Here is a 26,530-nt window from a genome sequence, read left to right on the forward strand (position 1 = left end):
GGGAACAGATGTGGCTCAAACAACTGGGCTCCTGTCTATCACATAGGAGGTCCAAGATTTGATGCCCAGGGCGTCATGGTGAGGGCAAGCTGGCCCACACAGCGAGCTGGCCCATGCGGAGTGCTGGCCCACACAGGAGTGCCATCCCACGCAGGAGTGCTAGCCAACAGGGAGAGTAGGCAAAACAAGATGACTCAACAAGAGACACAGAGGAGAGAAAATAAGAAGACATAACAGAACAGGAAGTTGAGGTGGCACAAGAGAGTAATTGCCTCCCACTCTGGAAGGTCCCAGGATTGGTTCCCAGAGCCACCTAATGAGAATGCAAGCAGCCACAGAAGAACACACAGTGAACAGACACAGAGAGCAGACAATGGGGGAGGGAAAGGGAGAAATAAATCTTTTTAAAAAATAGAAATTAGTTAGCACTCACTTTGTTTCCAGATCTTAGTCAGAGCCAATATAAAACGACCTAGAAATTTGCTCAAATTAGAAAGCATTTGATTTCAGGGAAAAAAATTGCAACAAAAATGTGATGTGATTTATTGAACATGAGTCTCCATTTTACTTCTAATGGGGATTCATGTGGACTTGAGAAGTTAGCATATTCCACACTTAGCTATTTTGGCTGAGCAGGAGATTAAATTATATACTAATTGTCTACAATCTGTGTCAGTACATAGAACCACCAGGGAGGAAGGGAATTCTATGACAGAATTTCTGATGATCCCTTCTTCAGTGATGTGGGGATCCCATTTAGATCTTTGCAAGTTTAGGATGTACCTGAAGTCAGGTGCATTTGGGTGTAAGGAAGTTAATCTCTATCTTTTCTGCCTCTCCCTAATTTCTGTCATATTTGCTTGTATTTTCAGTATGTAATAAAAATAGATATACTATTCCAATCATCAGGAAAGATAAAAAAGAAAATTAGAACATTAATATTTTAAATATGTGCTAAGTGGAATCAGATACATGCTGACTGAATTTTTTAAAAAGTCAAACATCATACTGATCCAGTTGTCCCTACCTTTTAATAAACTACCCCAGACTTAGTCATGTAGAACAACAGCAATCAATTGTTGTTATTATTGTTATTAAATTATCTCTCACAGTTTTCGGTGTGGACTGGGCTCAGCAATGTAGTTTTCTGTCAGATATTTTATGCGGTTGCAATAAGAGCTTACCAGAGCAGAAGTCATCTTGAAGACTTTCTCACATACATGTTTGTTAATTGCTGGCTGTGGGCTGTGACCTGCCCCCGCCCAAATAGCCCCTCTATATAGCCTGAGCTTCCTCACAGAAATAGAGGTTGTATTCCAAATGAGTCTTAGGAGCAAGGCAGAAAGTAATGACCTTTTTTATCCTTGTCTAGGAAATCACACACAGTCATTTTTACATTTTATTTATTAGAAACAAAACACTAAGGCCAATCCATTTTTAAAAGGAGGAAAAATAAGTGATAGGACTTGTGAAGGAGTATTATATCACTTGCAAACATATTTTCAAACCATCAATGTACAAATACGATATTTTAAATTTTAAATAGAGAGGATCTTTTCTTAAGAACAAAAACAACAGCCAACAAATAACTCCCAAGACTTCTAAGAAAATAGGAAATTTGAGATTCCTGGGAAACTATAAGAGTTTATCAAGAAATACAGGTGCATAAAATAACTGAGTTATACAGAAACTAGGGCTGATTGATGCTATCACTATACAACCTCATGAAGGAATACACTTTAGATAGAATTTCCTTTCTTTACTCTGTATAAAGTGAAAAAGGATGGATTAACCCAAGGAGAATGATTTTGAGGGCTATATCTTTTCTATAAATGGAAAAGTATATGATTCTGGGAATTCTGGAAGATAATGGAAAAAGAAGCAGCAGGAAATACTGCAAAGTTTCAATTAAATTGAGCCAATTTTCTAAGCAATAAGTGGTGAGAAACAAGTGAATGCAATAAACATGTATAATTTTGATAGATGTATATAATCTTGAGAACTCATGGTTCAGATTAATGAATTATTTCTTTTCTGAAGCCTTCTCCATCATTTTTATTTGAACATTTCTCTTTGGGCATTAAGACCCTGGCAAAGCATTCCACTTAGAACTCTGGCTCTGGGAACTGCCTTGGGCTTGATTATCATTTTACAGACCAGATAACAAAGGAAACCCTTCCCCAGGAAGAATTGTTTTTCTAAGACAATTAAAAGACTTAGACACCAGTGATCACTTAAATAAGTTACTGGAATCCTCAGGGGGCAGAAAAGCGGGTGCTTCTTCTATGGTCTGGAGAACGTAAATGGCACACCTAGAAGCAAGCTCCAGCATTTGCTGAAAGCAGACTACTCAGGAGCTGTTAGGCTTATCACATAACAGCCCAAGTTCAGCTCTAGGTATGGAAGAGGAATTCAGACAGCAGCCACGCCAAGTGTGAGGAAATTGATGTAAATCCTCAAAAACTGTCTAACCTATTATGAGAGAATGTCTTCTATTTAATGATCAAAATGGGCTTCTAAAAAATGTAGCAAACTCATTCCCCAGAATATGCTGATTTTTGTGAAAGGTAGAAAATACTTGCTTAAGATTCAAAATAAGAGTAAAAAATAATAATTGTGATATATAAGAAGAGACCAAGGTAATGAGAGAGGTCAACAAAATAGAGTAGAGTTATAAGCAAAATCAGGGTTGAAAGCAGGAAATTACAACCTGAGACCAGGAAAACTAAAGTGAAATTGAATGGGATAAGATGAAAAAGAACTTCCAGGAATCAGATGGGTGAAGATGAGATCCAATCTATAAGCAACAGGTATTCTCCCCAAAAAGAAAGCAGTAATGAAAATTAATTAAGAGACCTCCCAATTTAAGAAATAAATCTCAAATTAGAAATTGAGAGGGCCCACAATATTTGAGAAACATAAATGAACAAAAATTAATTCCAAGACAAGAGCTCATGAAAATTCAAATTTGGAAATTAATACATCCTGCAATCACCCATTCATAATAAAAAGACACTAAATTTCACTCTGTAGCAAGATGATACAAAAATAAATGCTTCTCAGGTAGGCAAGATGGTGGCAGAGTAAGGAGCTACAGGAGTCAGCTGGTCCTACAGGACAGTTGGTAATCACCTAGAGCTATCTAAAGCATCTATTATTTGAGGGCCTCAGGAAACCAGAAGAGCATCCTGCAACATTCTTGAAAGAATGGAAGGAGGAGACTGCCTATCTGCAGTGAGGAATCATGAGTAGAGCACTCCATACCACAGAGGCCAGTGCCCATCCTCTGCTAGTAGTGCAAGTTGCCTTGAGAGCTATTCCTTGGCTGGAGTCGGAAGCTCCATTTCCCAGAAATGGGGAGGAAGAGACAGTTGGACACTGACTTTAGCTATTGAATAGTAAATTCAGCTGGCTAAAGTATAATCCTTAGAACAGCTAAAGTTTGAACCTGTCCAAGTCAGAAAGAGGCAAGTAGCTGCCATTTTAACTCTGCCCCCAGCATGAGGGAAACTGGGGCTGACTGAGAATCACAATGAAGGTAGGGACTGGCTTCTTTTCACCCAGATCAGATTGTAGCTCTAACCTAAGCCCCAGCCCCACCTCTGGCAGGAAGGAAGCTGGGGTACCTGCATCAGCCTCTCCAAGCAACTGCAGGCACTTTCTTTCAGTCAGCACAGACTGAAAAGTCAGACACCCAGGCTCAATCCCCACATGCAATAGGATAGTAGGGAAGCTGTGTTTCCTCAGCCTCTCTGGGCAACTGCAGATGCTTTTGACCTGCACAGACTGATTTGTTGAGAGCCTTCAATTCCATCCCTGGCCTCCCCCATAGGAAAGGAGAAGATGGGTGTTTCTTCAGCCTCTCTGAATAGCTGTAGGTGCTTTCAACCCACACAGACTGGATACTTGGACACCTGTAGCTCCATCCCCACCTCCAAATAGCATAGGTGGGAAGATGTGCTCCCTCAGCATCTCTGGACAACTCGCAGGCACTTTTGGCCCACACAGACTGAATAGATGGACACTTGTGACTCCTCCCTTCCCCCTAATAGGATAAGAGAGGAACTGTGTTCCCTCAGCCTCTCTGGGCAACTGCAGGTGTTTTCAGAGCACGTGTTCTGATCTGTTGGGTGCCAATTGTTCCATCCTAACTTTCAAGGGCAGAAGGGACAGTATTCCCTCAGCCACTTGGGGCAACTACAGGTGCTTTCAGCCCACACATTAGACACTCAAAGGGTCCATCTCCACCGCGTGCAGGAGAGGAGGGGCACTGGTGCTACATCAGTCTACCTGGGTAACTGCTGTCAGGTTTGACCACATGGTTTAGTTTTTTGCACATACCTGCAGCTCCATCCCCACCTTAGGCAGGGAAGGAAGGGGTATAAAGCTTCATCAATCTTTCCAGGCAAATATAGATGGTCTTGTACTGCATGTCTTGGATTACTACACACAACTGCAAGTCCATCCATACCCATGGCAGAGAAGAAGTAAGAGAAGCTTCATCAATTCCTTGGGCAACATGACAGTATCAGCCTCCAAAACTTACAGTACCAACTACATCCTACTACAGAACCAGCAAGGGAGAAAGGGTAAAAAGCCCTAACCTAAAGAGAGAAGCTGCACCCAGAGTAAATACATGTAGTAAGCCAGATGCCAAGACACCAACAAAAAATTACAATCCATAGTAAGAAAGAGGAATATATGGCCAGCAAGGAAAAAGATAAGACTCCAGATGACATAAAGGAGTTGAGACAATTACTCATAGATGATTAAACAAAACTCCTTAATAAAGTCAATGAGATAGCTACAGAGATTAAGGATATATAGAAGACACTGGGTGAGCACAAAGAAAACCTTGAAACCATACAAAGAAAAGTAGCAGATCTTGCAGGAATGAAAGGCACAATAAATGAAATTAAAAATACACTGACACTGTATTGTGGGAAGATGGCATTGGATTAGGCAGACAAGGCTCAGTTCTCTCACAATAAATCATGGAGAAAGAGCCAAAAGCTGCCTGAAGGACCAGCTTTAAGGGTCAGCAGACCAGAAGAGTGCTTCACAACTCCCTGGAGGTTAAGGGACAGGGAGACAAATATCCCAAAACAATAAACTCTGAGTTACTAACCTCCCAACCTCCAGGAAAGATTCCTCTTCCCCACACCTGACATATTACCTGGAGGTAAAATCTATGGCTTATTGCTGCTGGCTGAGAGGGGAGCAGACTCTTCCTTCCAGTCAGCCACTACAAATGAAAAGGGAGGGGGAGTCAGGAGACTTTTCTTCAGTAAATTTGGCCAGTAGAGTCTGCTTTGAATCTCTGCTCTGGCCAGACCAAAACAAAGGAAAAGTGAAAGCTACACCTCCAGTGGAAAGGTGTGCCAATAGTGTCATCTGCTGGCCAGTCTAGAAATTTCATGGACAAAAACTTCAACTGCTCCTCTCTATTCTTTAATTCTGGGAGAAAATCTGCACCATTTGTGAGTCCCTGACCAATTTTGAAAATTTAAAGAATTGAAAGGAAACATGACTAAAATATGACTAAATATGACGAAAGAGATAAAGGATATTAAAATATGACTAAAGAGATAAAAGGATATTATACTGGGTGAGTATAAAGAACAATTTAAAAGTTTGCAAAGAAAATTAACAGATCTTTTGGGAATGAAAGCCATGATGGATGAGATTAAATAACCTTAGAGGTACATAAGAGCTTATCTGAATTTCTCAAAGACAGAAATAGTGATTTCAAAGACAGAATATCTGACCTGGAAAACACAGGAGAACAAAAAGAGAAAAGAATGGAAAAAATGAAACAGGGTCTCAGGGAATTGAATGAAAATGTGAAATGCAAAAACATACATATTATTGGTGTCCCAGAAGGGGAAGAAAATGGGAAAAGGGTAGAAAGAATATTTGAGAAAATAATGACTGGAAACTTCCGTAGTATGAAAACATAAATATCAATATTGAAGAAGGACAACACACACCAAATAGAATAAATCTGAACAGACCTACCCCAAGACACCTACTATTCAGAATGACAAATATCTGAGAAAAAGAGAAGATTCTGAAAGCAGCAAGAGAAAAGCAAAGCATCACATGCAAGGGAACTTCAATAAGGTTAAGAGTAGACCTCTCATCAGAAACCATGGAGGAGAGAAAAAAGTGGTATGATGTATTTAAGGTACTGAAAGAGAAAAACAGCCAGCCAAGAATTCTGTACCCAGCAAAGCTGTCCTTCAAAAATGAAGGGAAGTTCAATCTTCACTGACAAACAAAAAACAGATAGAATATGTAACCAAAAGACCAGAATTATAAGAGATATTAAAGGGAGTGCTGCAGCCTGAAAGGAAAAAACAAGGGTGAGAGACTTGGAAAAGAGTGTAGAAATGAAAATTATTAGAAAGGGTAAATTAAAGGGTAAAAAGACAATAGTACAATATGACAACAGAAAGCCAATGTCAAAATGGATGACATAAGTAATAACTTTATGGTAATAACATTGAATGTTAATGGCTTGAACTCTCCAATCAAAAGACATAGACTGATAGAACTGATTTTTTTTAAATGAGCCAACTATGTGTTGTCTACGAGGGACTAACCTCAGATGTAAGGCACAAGCAGGTTATAAGTGAAAGGCTGGATAAAGATATTCAACTCAAATGGTAACCAAAAAAAAATTGGAGTAGGATTTTATATTGGGCAAAAGTTTTAAAGGCAAAACTGTTATAAGGGATGAAGAAGGTCATTATGTCTTAATAAAAGGGGCATTTCACCAAGAAGAAATAACTATACTAAGTATTTATGCACCTAACCTCAGTGCCCCAAGATATATGAGACACACAGTGGCAAAAGTGAAAGGAGAAATAGATGTCTCTATACTAATGGTTGGAGACCTCAGTAAACCACTCTCAGTATTGGATAGAACATCTGGACAGGGCATAAATAAAGAAACAGAGAGCTTGAATAACATGATAAATGAACAAGACCTAATAGACATCTATAGTGCACTGCACCCCCAAAACAGCAGGACATACATTCTTTTCAATGCCCATGGATCCTTCTCCAAGACAGATCACATGTTGGGTCACAAGACACATCTTGATAAATTTTAAAAGATTTAAATTTTACAAAACAGTTTCTCTGATCATAACAGAATGAAGGTGGATAATAAAAAGGAAAATTCATAAATATAGGAAGATTAAACAACACACTCTTAAATAATCAGTGCATCAAAGAAGAAATTTCAAGAGAACTCAGCAAATATCTTCAGATGAAGGAAAATGAGAACACACATATCAAAATATGGGACACTGCAAAGGCAGTGCTAAGAGGGAAATTTATAGCCCTCAATACTTACATTAAAAAAGAAGAAACATACTTACCTGGAAGGGGAGTTACCATGATCATAAAGGTGGTTTACCCAGGGTGAAGTTTATCCATTGCACTCTTATGTGCATACCCTTGTGATTTCCCAAAATTCAGGAAACTTGACTGTATAATTTGTAGTAGTGGAGGAATGTATTCATGCTCTCCCCTATTAAAAAAAAGAAAAGAAAATTTTTAAAAATTAAAAAGAAGAAAGAGTAAAAATTGAAGAACTAACTGCACACCTGGAGGAACTAGAAAAAGAACAACAAACTAATCCCAAACCAAGCTGAAGGAAAGAAATAGTAAAGATCAGAGCAGAAATAAATGAAATCAAAAACAAAAGAACAATAGAGAGAATCAACAAAACCAAAAGTTTGTTCTTTGAGAAGATCAACAAAATCAACAAACTCTTAGGTAGACTGAAAAAGAAAAAAGAGGAGGACACAAAAAAATAAAATAAAAAATGAGAGGGGTGGCCATTACCACTGTGCCCACCAAAATAAGAGAGATTATAAGAGCATACCATGAACAACTGTATGCCAAAAAAACTAGAAAATGTAAATGAGATAGACAAATTCCTAGAAACACACAAACCACTTACACTGACCCTAGAAGAAATAGAAGACCTCAACAAACCAATCACAAGTAGAGAGATTGAAAACCATCAAAAACCTACAAAAGATAAAAAGCCCAAAACCAGATGGCTTCCTGGATGAATACCAATCTCGCTTGAGCTCTTCCAAAAACCTGAATAGGAAAGAATGTTATCAAACTAATTCTATGATGCCAAAATCATCCTAATACTGAAGCCAGATAAAGATATAACCAAAAAAAAAAAAAATTGCAGAACAATTTCCTTAATGAATACACATGCAAAAATTCTCAACAAAATACTTGTTAATTGTATTAGTCAGCCAAAGGGATGCTGATGCAAAATACCAGAAATTGGTTGGTTTTTATAAAGGATATTTATTTGGGGTAGGAGTTTACAGATACCAGGCCATAAAGCATCAATTACTTCCCTTACCAAAGTCTATTTTCACATGTTAGAGCAAGATGGCTGCCGATGTCTGCGAGGGTTCCGGCTTCCTTGGTTCCTCTGGGCTCAGCTCCTATCTTCTCTAAAGAACAGCTGTAGACTATCAGGTGAATTGTTTTGTTTCTTTCCCCAGGGCTCCAGCTTAAGACTTCAGCATCAAACTCCAACATCAAAACTCAAACATTAAGAACCCCCAACTCTGTCCTTTGCCATGCCTTTTATCTGTGAATCCCCACCTACCAAGGGGTGGGGTCTCAATGCCCTAATGAATTGGCCCTATTAAAGCCCTAATAATAACTCAATCAGGCCCAGGTACAGATCAGATTACAAATATAATCCAATATCTATTTTTGGAATTAATAACCATATCAAATCAAACAATATATTAAAAGAATTATTCATCATGATCAAGTGGGTTTTATACAAGGCATGCAAAGATGGTTCAACAAAAGAAAATCAGTCAGTATAATATACCACATTAATAAATCGAAAAGGAAAAAACATATGATCTTATCGATTGATCCAGAAAAGGCATATGAAGAATACAGCATCATTTCTTGAAAAAAAATTACTAAAAAATATAGGAATTGAAGGAAATTTTCACAACATGATAAAGGCCATATAGGAAAGACCCACAGCTAACATTGTACTCAGTGGTGAAAGACTGAAAGTTTTCCTGTTGCAAGTAAGAATAAGACAAGGATGCCCTCTGTAACCACTGTTGTTCAATATAGTGCTAGAGGTACTAGCCAGAGCAGTAAGGCAGGAAAAAGAAATAAAAGGGGTCTAAAATGGAAAGGAAAAAGTAAAATGTTCTCTCTTTCCAATGATATTATCGTATACCTAGAAAGTCCTGAAAAATCTACAATAAAGCTGCTAGACTAATAAATGATTTCAGCAGAGTGGCAAAAATCAGTAGTGTTTCTATATACTTGTAATGTGCAATCTGAGGAAGAAGTCAGGGGAAAAATTCCATTTACAATAGCAATTAAAAAAATAAATATTTTGGAAAAAACTTAATCAAGGAATTAAAGCACTTGTATTCAGAAGACCACTATGCATTGCTAAAAGAAATTTTTAAAAGACCCAAACAAATGGAAGAACATTCCATGCTCATGTGTTGGAAGACTAAATATTGATAAGATGTTAATTCTATCCTAATTGATATACAGATTCAATGCAATCATGATGAAAATTTGATAGCATTTTTTAAAGAAATGGAAAACACAATAGTCAAATTTATTTGGAAGGGTAAGAGGCCCTGAAAATCTTAAAATGGGAGAAAAAGTTGGAGTACTCTCACTTTCAGACTTTAAATCATATTACGTAGCTACAGTGGTAAAATCAGCATAGTACTGGCATAAAGACAGACACACAGACCAATTGAACCAAATTAATGGTTCAGAAACAAACCCTCCCATCTATGGTTAAATGACTTTTGACAAGCTTGTCAAACCTACCCAGCTGGGGCAAAACAGTCTAATCAACAAATGATGCTAGTAGAACTGGATATCCATAGTCAAAAGAAAAAGAGGACCCCTATATCACACCATATACAAATATTAACTCAGAATGAATCAAAGACCTAACTATAAAATCTACAAACAAAAAGCTCCTAGAGGAAAATGTAGGGAAACATCTGTAAGACCTGGTGGTAGATACTGGATGGTAAAGTTTACCTTACATCAAAAGCACAAGCAACAAAAGACAACATGGATAAATTGGACCTCCTCAAACTTAAACACTTTTGTAATTCAAAGGACTTCACCAAATAGGTGAAAAGGCAATGCACTTATTGTGAGAAAATATTTGGAAACTGTATATCTGAAAAAAGTTTGTTTTCCATTCTATATAAAGAGATCATACAACTCAAAAATAAAAGAACAGCAATCCAATATAAAAGGGGCAAAAGACTTTAATAGACATTTCTCCCAAGATAAATACAAATGGCCAAAACACTCACTAAAAAGCATTCAATATCACTAGCTATTAGGGAAATGCAAATCAAAATGACAATGAGATTTTATCTCACACTGCATAGAATGGTCATGATTTTTTTTAAAAGTAAACAATAAGTGATGGAGAGGATGTGGAGAAATATGAACACTCATTCGCTTTTGGTGGGAATGTAAAATGTGTAGCCTCTGTGGAAAAGAGTTTGGTGGTTCCTCAGGAAACTAAATATAGAACTACCGTATGATCCAGAAATTCCTCTACTAGGAATATATCCAAAAGAAGTGAAAACTGTGACATGAACAGACATTTGCACATTGATTTTCATAATGGCATTATTCACAATGGCCAAAAGATGGAAACAATCCAAGTGTCAATCAACTGATGAACAGATAAACAAAATGTGGTATATATGTATGATGGAATACTATGCTGCTGTAAGAAGAAATGAGATTGGGACACATGAGATCATGGGCAAACCAGACATTAGGTTAAGTGAAATAAGCCAGACCCCAAGGACAAATATTACATGGTCTTGCTAATATGAACTAAATAGAAGAATAAATGCATGGAGTTAAAATCTAGAGTAAAGGTTACTAAGAGATAAGAGGAGGGATGAAAGCTAGAAAATAATCCAGGGACTGAATAACATAGTGAGCCTAGAGATGGATGAGCATTGCAGTAAATAGAACAAATACTACAAATACAAGAATGTCATTGTATGAACTAGTAAAAATGTGGAGACACATGGGAAAAATAAAATTAATATAACATATGGACTGTAGTTAACAGCAATACTGTAATATCATTGCATCAATACCAAGGATGTACCGTGTTAGTAATAGGGGGTATGGAAAAAATGTACCAAATATATGCTATAGGCCATAGTTAGTGGTAACAGTCTGATATTATCTCATAATCTATAACAAATGTTCCACAACAATGTAATGTGTTGGTGAAAAGGTGTGGTATGGGAATTCCATACATGCTTATGATTGTTTTATAATTCACAATCTCTCTAATAAAAACATTTTTTTAAAATGCTTTTACCAGGACTTGAGAGGAAATGACTATGTGACACATATTTATATACTCAGCCAAGCTCATAATTTCATATGTAAAAAAAATAAAAGCAATGCTGTCCAAGTACTTATTCTATTAAAAATGATTTCTGAATGTTTATTAGAATAAGACCTGAACTTAATCATCAAAGATTAGAAAGTGGTGGCAGCGAAGACATGGTTGTAAGGATTGAATAGGCAGAGATAAATTAAGTGAAAAATTTTAAATTAAAAACTAAAACATAAAGCAAAGAAATATTATGCCTAAAATAACAAAAAATGTAAATTTTTAGACTATTAAAATGATTATATAAAAAATTAAAGTGATTTGCATGCCAAGATTAAATAGCAATCTGAACTCAAAATAATAAAAGTACTGCGTTCCTCATATTTCATTCATGAAAATAAACAACTAACATTTTAATTATTAGATTACTACAGATTGATGACATTTTAAACCAAATGTTTTTCTTCCAAAACACTGAAGGAAATAAAAGCAGATAAAACATTTTCTAGCAAGATAAGTAAGTTTTCAGTAATGTCTAAGTGACAGCAATAAAATAGATCATATTTGATGACAACAATCTGACAATATTTGGATGTCAGATTGGCCTAAAACAGCATTCATTAGTTTTTACATACAGAGGAACAATCAAAACAGAACAACGAAGGAAGGTTTGTATTAAGAGATGCATAAACACATTCAAGAAAGCAAGGACATATTGTTATCAAGGTAGTATTGAGGCAAAAAAGCTTCAAACATTATAAAAGGGCTATTTACCAGGGAGCCAAGAGTGCCTACAGCTGCAAGCAGGAGAATTATATCCATCATCCATATGGAATCTAAACCCCCTCTTGATGTAGAGGGGGACTGGACATAGCCATCCCAGGTCCACAAGATGGTGGACTTGAGTATGGATTAGAGTGGACTTACTGATGTTCTGGTGGGGAACTATTGTGATTAGTAAGGGAAGAAACTGTAGTAGTGATGTGGAGAGGGTGGCCACGGTGGCTGCTGATGGTTGGGAGAGGGAAGAAGAGATATGGTGTGGGGGCATTTTCAGGATCTGGAGTTGTCCTAGGTGGTGCTGCAGGGACGGATGCTGGACGTTGTGTGTCCTGTCGTGGCCCACTGGGTGGACTGGGGGAGAGTGTGGACTACAATGAGGACCACTGTCCATATGCTGCAGTGAATCTCAGAATGTATTCGCCGGGTACAATGGATTTGCCGCAATGATGGAAGAGGTTGTTGATGTGGGAGGGTTGGTGTGGGTGGGATGGGGGGTATATGGGGACCTCATATGTTTTTAATGTAACATTGAAAAGAAAATAAAGAAGAAAAAGATAAATAAAAGAAAAAATAAATAAAAGGGCTATTTTATATTAATAAGGTCAGAATTAAAACTGCAGATGTCTCAGTATTGAGCTTTTAAGTTAGGGGAAATTAACAAAGGTACAAGTAAAACAACAGAATTTTAAAACACTATCAACTATCAACCTATGATAAATCCTGTGGGTAGAATATGTATTATATGATCATAAAGTCTGAATAACATAGATATAACAAATTGTTTGCCTAATTTATAGTTAGAATAAGAAAAATAATCATAATGATATAAATCAAAGTCCATTCATAAGATTCAAGATCCATATTTAAAACCAATATTGACATTATAAATCAGGTTTAATACTAGAGTTGTTCCTAATAAAGTAAGTAATGTAGTAGATATGTTTTCTATATTTTTCATAGGCAATACGCATCGATGGTTTGATTAACAAAGCATGAAGCAATAATAAAATTATAATTGAAAGGAAGAAATAAAATTATATGTAAATATCTACCTATGGCTGATTACACACCTGAAAATCCAGAGGACTTAATTAAAATTTATTAGAATTAAATGAATAATTCAGCAAAGGGACAGAGCAGGCATTTCCAAATTTTAACAATCTCTAATATATAATGGCTTTAGAATCTCTTATTTAAATACAGCCTGCAACTTTGGGGAGGTTACAGTAAATTGCTTCTTGGAGGTCAATGTGAAAACTAGGAGAGTATACCCAGCCTGCTCCAATTCCACCTACTTGCACTCATCTCAATATCGAATCTCTTGTCTTGGCATCTTGCTCCCGGTTTCCATCTAACCTCAACTCTCAATATGTCCACCAGTGAGTGTTTTTCTATTTACAGTGGCTTGAGCTCTCTAAATGGAAGTCCCCATGTTTGTTCATCAGGGATAGCAAAATCCAACTTTAAAAAGGAGACAACAACCCTCTTCTTCTTTTACCAGCTGGTGCTAAGCCTCACAATACAGAGTTTTTAAGATATTTTAAGAGCACAGTTACACAGTTGCCTTGGCTCCTACCCTGCCCTTCTAGAACGATGCAGTCAGGCAAGGGTGAGGGCAAGGATTTTCCAAAGTGCCCCCATTTGATTCTAATGTACAGCCAAAGTTGACAACCACTGCCTAATCTTTTACTTTGCCTCCAATGCACAATGAACACAATGATCATTTAGAAAATAGGTTCAATGTAGATTAACAACTGCAACAGCAAGTACATATAATAAGTATTGAAAAGGTACTAATTATACACTATGTTATATATATTATATTACATTTAATAAGTCTATTTCATATATAGAGTTCTTGAGAGGATGTTTGTATATGAATGTTTATGTGCAATACTTATTAGTAAGAAGGAAAAAATGAAAAGAATAGATAAGAAAAGAGAGAAAACCTTAAATGTCCCATCTTGGTTTCCCAGCTGCTAAAACAAATATAATATAATGAGTTGGCTTAAACAGGAATTTACTGGCTCATGGTTTAGAGGCCAGAAGTCCAAGTCAAGTGGTTCACAAGGTGAGGCTTTGCGCTTGAAGACCACGGTGTTCTGGGACTGTTGCTGGCCCTCTTTCAGTCCTTGGCTTTTCCATCACAAAGCAACAATGTGATGGCAGGTTCTCCTTTCGCTTCCAGCTTCTGCTCCTCCCCTTGGCTTTCTTTTGCTATTCCTGAATTTCTTCTACTTATAAAGGACTCCAGTAATCTGGGTTAACACTCATCATCTGGGAAGCACATGTGGCTCAAGCAATTGGGCTCTACTATATGGGAAGTGAAGAGTTTGATTCCCAGGGCCTCCTGGTGAAGGCAAGCTGACCCATGCAGTGAGCTGGCCTGAGCAGAGTCCTGGCCCGTGCCAGAGTGCTGGTCCATGCTGGAGTGCTCCCCATGCAGGAGAGCTGGCACAGCAAAATGATGCAACAAAAAGAGACACAGAGGAGAGATAATAAGAGACATAGCAGACTAGGGAGCTGAGGTGGTGGAAGAGATTGAGCACCTCTCTCCCACTGCAAAAGGCCCCAGGATCAGTTCCCAATGCTGCCTAAAGAGGAGACAGGAGACACAGAAGAACACACAGTGAATGGACACAAAGCAGACAATATGGGGGGGCGGGGGGAGGGGACCATGGATAAATAAATCTTTAAAAATAAAAAAGACTCATCTGCTTTCAGTTGGCTATATCCTAATTAAAACAACATCTTCAAAAGGTGCTTTTGAAAAAGCAAGTTTTTCTTTTTTTATAATTAAGTTTTTAAATATTTTAAAGTAGCTTTAAATTACATAAATGTTACATAAAAATATAATGGCTTCCCATATGCCCCACTCCCTCCCCCTCCCACACTTTCTCACATCCACAGTATCCCTCATTATTGTGTACATTTGTTACAATTGATGAACACACATCCTACTAACCATGGATTATAGTTTACATTATAGCTTACACTCTGTCCTGCACCATTTTGTGCAATAGGTTATGTCAAAAAATACAATGGCTTGTATCTGTCACTGCATTATCATGCAGGACCGCTCCAATGTCCCAAAAATGTCCCCATATTACACTTTCTTCCCTCTCCCATCCCTCAGAACCTCTGGTGGCCACTGCCTTTATATCAATGATAAGAGTTCTTCCATTGCTAGAATAATAATAAGTCTATAGTGGAATAATAATAAGTCTACTTTAGTCCATTGTTCATTCCCCAATAATGAGGATTTGAAGATGTTAACAAAAGCATGTATGACCATACTTTTTGTAAAAAGAAAAGAAGAAACAACTCCAAGTATGTATTAACATAGAGAAAAGTGAGTGAAAATCAAGCTGCAAATATTGTATAAAATGATGAAATATGATTAGTGGTAGAGAAAGTACATTAATGTCCATTAATACAGATATTGTTATTTTTATTTTTATTTTTGACAATAGCATGTACCACTTTTGCAATTTAAAATATCTAATAAAATAAATTATAAGAAAGTGCACAGATAGATATTCTATTGAAGCTTGTCTATGAAAGCATCTAAATATTATGTATTTATGATTTTCTACTTCAAATTGATTAGGACTGTTAAGTAGATATCAAAAGAATTACATAATTGAAGTATTCTATAATGTATCAACTGTGATAGATAATAGATAAAAAATATTTTAAATAAAAACACCATTTTTCTAAGGAATTTGCATATGAGATGAGATGGAAACTGTATTAGTCAGTCAAAGGGGTGCTGTTGCAAAATACCAGAAATTGTTTGGTTTTTATGAACGGTATTTATTTGGAGTAGGAGCTTACAGATACTGGGCCATAAAACTTAAGTTACTTCCCTCACCAAAGTCTTTTTGAAGCAAGATGGCTGCTGATGTCTGTGAGGGTTCAGGCTTCCTGAGTTCCTTCATTCTTGGTGTTTGCTTTTCTCTGGGGTTCAAGGTTCCTTTCTTCCTGGGGCTGGCTTTTCTTTCTTCTGCATGCTGACTTCCCAGGGCTCCAGCTTAAGTCTTCAGCATCAAACTCCAACATCAAAACTCCAACAGCAGAAACCCTCAACTCTGTTCTTTACCGTGCCAAGGGGTGGGGACTCAACACTCTAATTGTAACTCAGTCATGCCAGGTACAGATCAGATTACAAGCATAATCCAATATCTATTTTTGGAATTCATAACCATATCAAACTGCTATAGGAATGGATTGAAAATATTTTCTTTACTTTATTTCATAAACTAGTGGTTTTCATCCAAGATTGAGTCATATGGATCTCTTTGGGCTTTCTTCCAAAATATAATTTTGTATCCATCTTTCCCCCTCCCCTTCACCCCCATCCTGCTGTTTTTGCAGACTGTGTCCATTCACTGTATGATCTTCTGTATCTGTTTCTTTCTCGTTCTTTTTTTTTTTTTTTTTTTTTTTTGTCTTCTCATTTTTCTCCTCTAGGATTCACCAGGATTCGATCCTGGGAACCTCTCATCTGATTCCCTGTCACCTGCACCACCTCACTTCCTGGTTTCTGTTGCACCTCACTTTGACTCTCCCCTTCATCTCTCTTTTGTTGAATCATCATCTTGCTGCGTGACTCACTTGTACTGGCACTGGCTCACCATGTGGATACACCTTTATGAGGAGGCTCCAGGGATCGACCTGATTCCTCCCATATGTTAGGCTGAAGCTCAATCACTTGAGCCACATCTGCTTCCCTGTAACCATCTTTTTTTATCCCAGCTAAGACACCAAATTTACCACTGGTGTAATGAAATTTCATTGATGATTCAAGCACATCAGTGATTTATTAAAAATTCATCAGAGACTTGCACACACATTCTAATTATGCCCTACATTCCAGAAGCTTCATCCAGCTCCTCAGCCCTGAGTGCCAGCAGTGGGTTAGAGGTTCCACCCACCAGCATTAGGCTCAAAAAGAAACAGAGAGAACCACCAATAATTGCTTTGTGGCATAGATTATTTATCCTTTTACAGAATTTGTTCCCCAGAGAGTGATTAACTATAGTGCAGTTAGTACCTAACTGGCATTCTTACTCCCCTAGGTCCAACTATTTTACTATAGAATTTTCAGGAACATAAATGAAGTGCCCATTCTTGCTTCTACAAAGTAGATTTACAGCTCATAAAATTTTATAAGCTGGCTTATCTGCAATGTTAAATTTGTAACAACAAAGTTTTATTAATGTGGGGAAATACACTTTAATCAATATAAATTATTTCCATGCATTATCATAATAATCTGATTATCTTTATTGGAAATACACCAACAGGGAACTTCCAGTTTTTAGATCTTCACAGGCTAATTTTAGTTCTTCACTGTTGTTGAGTGTTCAGATTGTTACTATGTGGTCTCTAGCTTACTAGGGGGAAAGGGAGGCAGAGATAGATTAGCTCTTAAAAATCACAAGTTAGAAGTCCTGAAATTAGGACTTAGATATAATTGCATATCTTCTTAAAATACAATGCCTATTATTCCTTCACAATAGCAGTTTCTCAGTTTTAACTGACAAATTTTATTGTCTTTTGGGAAATTCCAGCCAGTAAGTAGAATAGAATTTTTCTGGGGTAGTAAAGAAGTTTCATAAATATCGGGTTGACTTTCAAGTTGAAGGTGAAGCTAGTTCATGATTTTAATTTTTGTTCTCCAAGATCATGAACTTACAGTAAAACCAAGGACTAATTTTAAAGTAACATGGAGCCTACATATGAATTTAAGTGAAAACTATCCAAGGCTCAGGAGTTTATGCTGAATTAATCTTTGTTTACAAGATGGAGTAAAAGCACTATTTTGGAAACCATTTCAACGGGCGTGCACTCATGAGAGCTAAGTCAAAAAAAATAAAGTCTACCCAAACTCATTTTGGAATAAGGCATCAGATTTCACAGTTTTCATTGCCAATGTCAGGCATTTCTCAGTCAGAGTGGACCATAAAGTTGGCATTTTCAGAGTTTGCAGTTCACACTTCAAAGAAATTTAACATTGGCTAATGGCCCTCAGGGCAAAAAATGCCTATATCCAAAAAAAAACAAATATTTAACTGTTTCATATATAGAATATATGGCTGGTTAATTATATTTAAAGGCAATAAAAGAAAAAAATTCAGTGTTTGTAGCAAGACTGAGAATCAGGTTAGGACTTTTCAAGTACATTATCTTATGAATCATGCAACAATTTCATGAAGTAGCTATAATCCCCAATTTTATAACTAAATAAAAAATCTGAAACAGGAGAATTTCAGTGACTTTCATAAGAAATAAAGTAAGACTGGGTTGTAAAATAAGATTCCACAACCCCAGATTCTGTTTTTTCTAGCATTTACTTTTTTATAAGTCTATGATTCTATTCCTTAACTAAGAGGAATGGAATTATGAAAGTACCAGTCTAGGCCAACTATACATGTTTTTGATCCCTTTAAATGAGGTAGCCTTTGGATGGAACACAGAACCAAGTTTAAGAAGCAAATAGACAAGAAGAGAGTATACATTAAAAAATCAATGAAAATATTGCATAAAGAAGTCAAAGCAAATACCTAGGAGGAGTGGCTGTACAGAAGGAAAGGATTCAGATGTGGAAAAGATGGACCAGACAGTTCTGTAGGAAATCTGGTGGCTTTATTGAATTAAATATATGATGCTCTAAAATTTTAAAAAGACAAATGAAACAAACAAGCTAAAAGGTTAATATTACATTCAGATAGATGTGATGTTATAATCTCGTGTCAATTTATTTATACTTAATGTGCCAGCCTTCACCTATGAAGTAAAAACTAAGCATGTTCCATTTTCTGCATGATGAAATTGAATTCCATTATGTCCACAAATGGATATTATGAGCCAGATACAGTTCACTGAAAAGTAATCTGCAGCCAAAAAAGAAAAAGTAGACTTAAAAGGTCTTAATAACATCTGCAGATATATTAACCAATTACTCAGTTAAAATAAACCTTTGGCATCCAATATTTTGTTAGAGTGTAAAAAAATAGCAGATGCCTATTTTTAAAATTCCCAAGTAGATTATAATTCTTAATATTTTACCAATCAAGAGTAGGACATCTCTAGCAATCACTTCTTAGACTTGTAACTCTCAACTTAGAGAAGGCATGTGAGACCCCTGTGTAATGTTATGTATGTTTATTTTGTAAGTTCGCAATCTTTACTATACATTTATTATTTATGTGTTCATGTATGAATGATATACTTCAATAAAAAAATATCTTTGCATATAATCAAAGACTTCTCAAAACCACAAATGGATCATTGCAGGTCAATTTGTTTTGTGTGCTGTGGTAAAGGAGACTTGAGGATAGAAAGAGGTTAGGCCAGCCTGTGATACCATTCCAGCACTAAAATTTATCCACATACACACACAAACACATATATGCACAAAGAGATTTTAGCAGAGACTACTGGTTACTCACCCTCTTGGTGCTCAAACATACCAACTGCCAATTCTCCCCTTTTTCTGTGGTAGTAGATATATTAGCCAAACATGGGCTAAAACACCACAGGCAGGTCCTGAGGCCTTTCCTAGCTAAAGACCTCAAGTCCAAGGCTCCCTTCCATTAGAAGTGGCCATGTGACTAAGCCAGAGGATGTGAATACATATATACAATTTACAAGTCATGACAAAGGAATGAGCACTCTTTATACCTCCCCTTTCACTGGCTGGAATAAGGATTTATGGTAAACCATCTTATCCTCAATAATTGATTGAAGATAATATCTCCAGATGGCAGAACTACAAGATGGGAGGACCCTGCTTCCCCAGTCCCACAAGTCACCAAACCTGTTACTCTGGACTGGTTTTCAATAAAACTCCCTTGTTTAAGCCATAGTGTATTTAGCCTCTGTTTCAAATAACCTATAGCATTTTTCATAGACAAAATAATCCTCTGTTAGACGTGTTCAAATTGTGGCAATAATTCATTGATTTATTATTTAGAGGTACAGGGTAAAAGCCAATGTCACTTTGAATTAGAAATCTTAAAAAATATACATTTTTAATAACTGTTTGCTAAATATCAGGCACTATGCTGGGATTTTAAATATATTATGTCATTTACTATAGACAACAACCTCCAAAGGCAGGTAATATTATACATGAATTACAGATGAAGAAAATATTGGTACTTAAGAGTTTAATTTGTTAATAACAAGTTTAGTGCCGGAACTGAAACTCCAATTCTATGAATATTTCTCAAAATGTACTTCCCAGTCTCTGTAATTTAGATTAAGATGCATACTCTCCCTCCATACCCTCCAGAGGTCTTTCAAAATCCAAAATGAAAGAAGTTTATTAAACACTTGGCAAATATATTTCTACCCTTCCTATTCCAGAGTGGAGTTCTGCAGAAGTAATATGATTTAAAATTCTGAGCAGCGGATGGAATAACTATCAAGTTAAGATCTAATCCTCAATTTGGACTTGGATATCCAGAGTAAGATATTTGAGTGGTGTGGATCTTAATTTAGCCTGTTGTTCTAGTTCCTGCTGATAGATAACGCCAAGAATTGAGTCTGCCTAAATGAACCACAAAATACTGACATTAAGTAGAATCTGGTAACACCAGACAGAATCCCCATTCATTTGAGAAGTCTTGAGTCAAAAGCAAAATCTGAATCTAAAACACACACATACACACAGAGTTCAGATTCAACAATTCCACAGATGTGGCTGGCTACAATTGGATTCAAAATTTTAATGTAATTTTTCCTAGCTAGAAAGAAGGGAAGTTTTTCAAGAAGTTGGACAAAAACAGTAAAAGCTTTGTATATGTATTCCTATAGACACTAGGGAATTCCTTGCACCCATGTAAATGCTGGATTACACAGGCCAAAGGGAGCTCTGACTGATAATCAGTGCACTATGTGCTCGCTGACTGCCGTGCTCAGGACATATATCTCTTGAACTTGGATGTCTTCCACATTGGCCAGAGCTCAGGCTCACTCTGCTGGGAGAACTAATAAAGCACATAGAACACCTGATGTATTTAGAAACACTAAAATTTTGTTGCATAGAAAACGTGTACTTCTGTGAGAAATAATGAAGAGTATAAGAAGGGCTTTCAGAATCATTTTCTTTTGGGGGATTTTGTATGATCTTGCTTTTTATATGCATGTGTGTAGGAAGAAAGAAAAATTCCACATGTTCAATTAGAAATGTAATTGTTAAAGCTGGTAAAGTGTTGTAGAGGATGTAGAAAATGGAGCAAAATTTTAGCCACCATTGTTCTCTCACCATTCAGTTTTATATTTGATTTTGGTAACACTTCAAGGCTTCTGGGGGCCTCAATTCAGAATTGGCACAGCATACCACCAGTTCCATCATATGGCCTAAAAAAGTCATAAGTCCAGCACAGAATCAAGGGGTTGGAAACAGACCATGCCTTTGATGGAAAGAGTTACAAAGTTACACTGCAAAGACTGTAGATTCTGGGAGCAGTAGAATATTGGGCCCCCCTTTTTACAATCCATTTGCTACAGTAAAATTATAGTAATGTTTCCGAACTTACATTTCTTTTTACCAAATGTCTAGATTCTCAAACTTGAGAGCTCAGGATAAGATTCAAATCAACTTTGCAGTTAAAGTTTAAGCTCCCTTTCTTAAGCCTGGTAATTTAGCCTCCATATTTCATTTTTGTACACTAAAATTCTCGGAGGTGTTCCACTAGGTGGGTTCGTGGAGAATAACTGCTCACTACATCATAGCAACTGTTGCCTGATATGCCTGACAAACCAAAAACAGGTTAGAGAGAACATTCTAGAATTTGAATAGGAAGTTAAAAGTATGGCATGGCCTTTTATATTGCAATCGGCATGTTAGCGTTTCCATTACCTTTTATATTCTAATAATTTTGTCTTTAAGGTTGGTGTCCACAAATTCCCCAAATCTGGATCTAGAAATGGAATTAAGAACAAAGAGAAGAAGATCTCCTGCAACTCATATTACTACATAGGGAAGACTGAGTGGAAGCACTCCAGAATTCAAGACTGTCTGAGTTAGATGAATTTGCTTTGTTTTCAAATGCACGAGATAAGTCCACTGCTCAAAACTGTGCTCATGGTGACCTTGCAGCAAATTGATTGATGAGGTCTGACTCTTTCGTGTTTACTATGTCATCAAGGAAAGGACAAAATTACATATTTTAAATCTGAAGCATTCTCAACAAAAGCAAATTCCAAGAATGCTGCTGATGTCTACAGATTTCTACTGGCAAAGAAATTGACAAGGCTTTGTTGCCATCTGAACCAGACAGGAACAAAAAATCCCACACAGTGGTCTTCTTCTAAACTCCTTTCCCATAATGTCCACTTGTAGAAAGAGACCCAAGTTTTCAGGAACATCCATAACAGTAATTTTAGGACTTTGAAACAAAAGATCTACTTATTTGTTCATAAGTTTAAAAATGTGTTGAATGAATGAATTCATGTGGCCAAATCTATACATCTGCCATGCCATGAATGATATAATTCTGTTTAAATTATTACACAGGCCCTTTGCTGAATTAAAAAAGAATGCTACATTTTCCCCAAGTTCAGTGAATACACCAAGGTGTGGCCTATACAAAGTCGGTAAACTTTTGTGAATTAGATCAGAACTGTGTATTTTGTCCTGTTTATTGACAAGATGATGATATCTGGTCCTGGTTCTCATGATGTCAACAACTTTCATAGAAGGAAAAGAGGCTTATTTCAGGATTTCTGGCAGCAATATTTTTAGTTCAATGTATGCCTATGCAGAGAACCTGAAAACACTATATATATAAAGGTTTTTTCCCCCAAATCATGAACAATAAGGGTTGCCAACCTCATGCTGTGACTTCATGCACAAAGTACCAAGATTTTCATCTAGACAAAATTTGCTTGGCAAAGAAATCATACATCAATTTGGAGAACTTTGAGTATTCCCAAAGAGATGAACAAAATAGGAATTTCCTTAATAGCATCAGCATCAACACAGAGGATGAGAACTGGAAGCTGGCTGTACTCAGAGACAAAAGTAGTTTCTTTCCATTGTTGCCAATTTTTCTATGACCTTCTTCTAAATTATAAAAGAAATGTCAATAATTCTGAAGTTGACACTGGTTGGCCAATGAACTGCTTCAGGTTTTTTTCCTTCCTCCTAGTTACAAATCAACTGAACATGACTTTACCAAGTCCTTTCAGATTGTGACTTCCTTGGCTAAGTGAGGTTATGAGCAGTTTTCAAGACAAAATTTTAATGTTGCAACGAACGTGATTTTACCAAGTTCTCTGCATTCCAAATTGCAAATGCTTCTCATGGAATTTTCATGGTGGGCAAACATGAAATATACCTGCAAGTTTATTTCCTTCCTTTTTTCATTGCCAAGAAACTTATACAGAAATGCTTCACAGCAATGCCTTCAGTGATAGAATTAAAATAAAATAATATGTGTGTTTTATTGCTAGTTCTCTAACACTTTCTAATTATGTTAGATCAAATAAAGACAGATGCTTGCAAGCCTAATGTCAGGGTATAATCTGTTTAATTCCTATACACAGAAATCTATTGAGTATATCGCAACAACCTAACATGATGATCACAACTATCCAAATTATAGAGTAGGTTCATAGAGCAGTTTCTCTTGGCATACTACGATTGTTTGGAGTTAATCATTACTTCCATAACATGATGTGATATAAAGTAATTTATTTCAAAAAATAATTTTCAAATACTTTTAAAGCAAACAAAGCATCTTTTTTACTGACAATAGAACTGGCTAAAGCTGGTTTCCTTTGTTCCTACTTAACCGGCGAGTGGGAGACTGAGGCAGTAGGCTGCCAGGTTACATGAATTAATATTTTCTTCCTTTACGTGAAAACTAATCTCCATTTCTTACACATATATATTAGAACCAAATAGATCTTATATAATATATATTAGAACCAAAGTTTTTTATAAAATCCCATTCTTTAACTTTTCATTTTTTTACCATGAAAGAAAATGGTTCCTAAATACCATGCTTTCCCACGAGTAATTTCAGATTTAAATCTAAGTTCTGTTTTGCTAGCCATAACTCCATTCCACTCCCCTATCAGATTAAAAGCGAATAAAGACAATGTTACCATGAGTATAATAATAAATCTACTTCAATTTAATAAATCACCAAGCAGATGAATGTATAAACAGGCATTATGTTGTTGTTTTTAATGAAATTAGACATCAACTCCTACTCCCTAACACAATATAAGCACTTTGTAGGCACTCAATAAATATTTATTGAATAAAGGACTAGTTGAAATAGGATAATTTTCAGCTGGAGTAATGCAGAGCAAGTCACTATATGGTGCACCTGAAAACACAGGCTCAGGCCCAGCAGAAACGTTCAGTGAATGACTTCTTTCTTACTCCCACAGCCAAAGGGTCCAAAAGAGGAAGGGTGGGGATCCCATTGTGGCTGGTCCCCTGGGAGGCAAACAGCTTGAGTCAGGGTGAGTGGATGGCAAAGGCGGCTCCACAAGCCCTGCCAGCCCTGCTTGGTGTTGGAGGAGAGAGATGCCTGTACTGCCCTAGAGTGGGTATTTATAAGCCCTGCCCCTGAGAGTTTCTGCCCTAGTCAGTGGAACTGCTTGTTCCAGGTTTTGGGTTTAAGGTATGGCCAGGACTTTCCATCTGAACTAATATCTCCCCAGGGCTACAGAATGAAAGTATACTGAAATGTCTGCTCACAAGAGAAAAGGAGGGATGGTCGGGGTAGCCAGGTCTGGGGTATGGCCTCTAGGCATGTCCATGACTTCCCCAGCAGGTGACTATTTTGTATTATTCTTTAGAAGTGTGAACTATAGGTCTTTCCAATACATTTAAATAGATGAAAGAGACAGATCAGCAAAGACAGATTCATTATGTGTGATTTAATGTTTCCATATTTCAGCAAGCCAATCAATAATTTAAGCCTAAAGGGTATTTCACCAAAAGGATGCTTATTATTGTAGAAAATTATGGAATTTATAAAGTAAGATTGTCTTGAATTTCCACCTAAGTTAATTCTACTGTCTTTTTATCTTTGCTGCCCTCCTCTGGAATTTTTATATCACCTGATTCTCTTTTCCAAAGGATATGTGCTTCATTTTTGCCTTTAGAATCCAAATACAGGAGGAAATATCGATTTTCTTTTCTACTTTGCATTGCAATTTTATTCAATTTTATAGCATGGCCTGGGGGGGCATGGTAATATAAATAATTGCAGATTATCTCTATGTTTTACTCCATGACACATTTGTGCTACTTTGCATAACTTTCAGTGTCACCTTCTGAAGAACCTAGGAGATGGTTTGTTATTTCAAAATATCTTCTGTAAGAACACTATTGGGCTTTTTATTCTGTTGTTAAGAAATACATTTTCTCTTTTGACTTCCTTTATTTAATAATCACTTTCCCTTACCTTTAATCATTACATCATCTGGAATGCACTATATATGTATTGCTCAGTATTTTAAATATAGCCAAAAGCTTAAAGAGAGGGTAAGAAATTTGCAATACTTATTTTCTTAATGTGAATTCCTTTGTAATTTTTTCTTTATGCTTTCAAATCGGTCCTAATATAACAACCTACTAATATGTTTCTCCACTGTATCCTATTAAATAAGTTAATACATCGATAGCAGTTAGAAAATGATAAACAAATAGAGTGTGGGCCTCATGCTCCAAGAAAAAATATATACAGTAGCAATAAATCCTATCAATTCCCTGAGAGTAGATGATATTCCACTCTCCCATCTTCTTTGTTAATGTAATTATTACAATTTTTACATCCCTGAAATCAGTGCTTCTCAAATCATAAAATGCATACAAACTCCTGCTACCAAGCAGATTCTGATCCAGGGACACCAACAGTCTGCATTTGTAGCAAAATCCCAGGTGTTGATGATGATGATGGTCCAAGGAGAACACTGAGTTAGAAAGGTCCCAAACCAGCACTGGGTAATAGATGAATAATGTTTTATACTGTCTAGTAGCAGCCACGTTAGAGTTTTTTTAAAGAAACAAGTGAAATTGATTTCAAACATAATTTTATTTTACACAATATATTATGATTTCAACTCATAATCAATATAAAAATTATTAAAATAGTATACAATAGTATACATATCCAATGATGTTATCCCCAGTTTCCGCCCCATGCCCAAGACACCTATTTTTCCTGAGACCAACCTCTCCAGTCGGATCAGTTCTCTGGCTGTTTCCACTTGGATGTCCCCGCAGCTACCCAGAGGGGATTTTTCATCCACTCAGAATTTGTGTGTGATCCCCAG

At 36.6% G+C, this 26,530-nt stretch overlaps 1 long non-coding RNA gene and 1 other non-coding gene across 3 annotated transcripts in view; one reads left to right on the forward strand and one right to left on the reverse strand.

Annotated features, from left to right (window-relative positions):
• Window positions 1–19,835, reverse strand: part of LOC139439405 (uncharacterized) — a 138,103-nt gene extending 118,268 nt beyond the window's left edge. For both annotated transcript variants that reach the window (XR_011649317.1, XR_011649318.1), the window contains exons 1-2: window positions 19,675–19,835; window positions 7,389–7,540 (exon numbers count right to left, since the gene is read on the reverse strand). This is a non-coding gene — a long non-coding RNA (uncharacterized lncRNA). The remainder of the gene's footprint in view (window positions 1–7,388; window positions 7,541–19,674) is intronic.
• On the forward strand, window positions 7,381–7,543 carry LOC111765504 (U1 spliceosomal RNA). The gene has a single exon (XR_002797820.2). It is a non-coding gene; the product is annotated as a U1 spliceosomal RNA (small nuclear RNA).
• Window positions 19,836–26,530: the final 6,695 nt, after the last annotated feature.

Source organism: Dasypus novemcinctus, chromosome 8 (assembly GCF_030445035.2).
Source record: "Dasypus novemcinctus isolate mDasNov1 chromosome 8, mDasNov1.1.hap2, whole genome shotgun sequence".
In the NCBI taxonomy this organism is placed as follows: domain Eukaryota; kingdom Metazoa; phylum Chordata; class Mammalia; order Cingulata; family Dasypodidae; genus Dasypus; species Dasypus novemcinctus.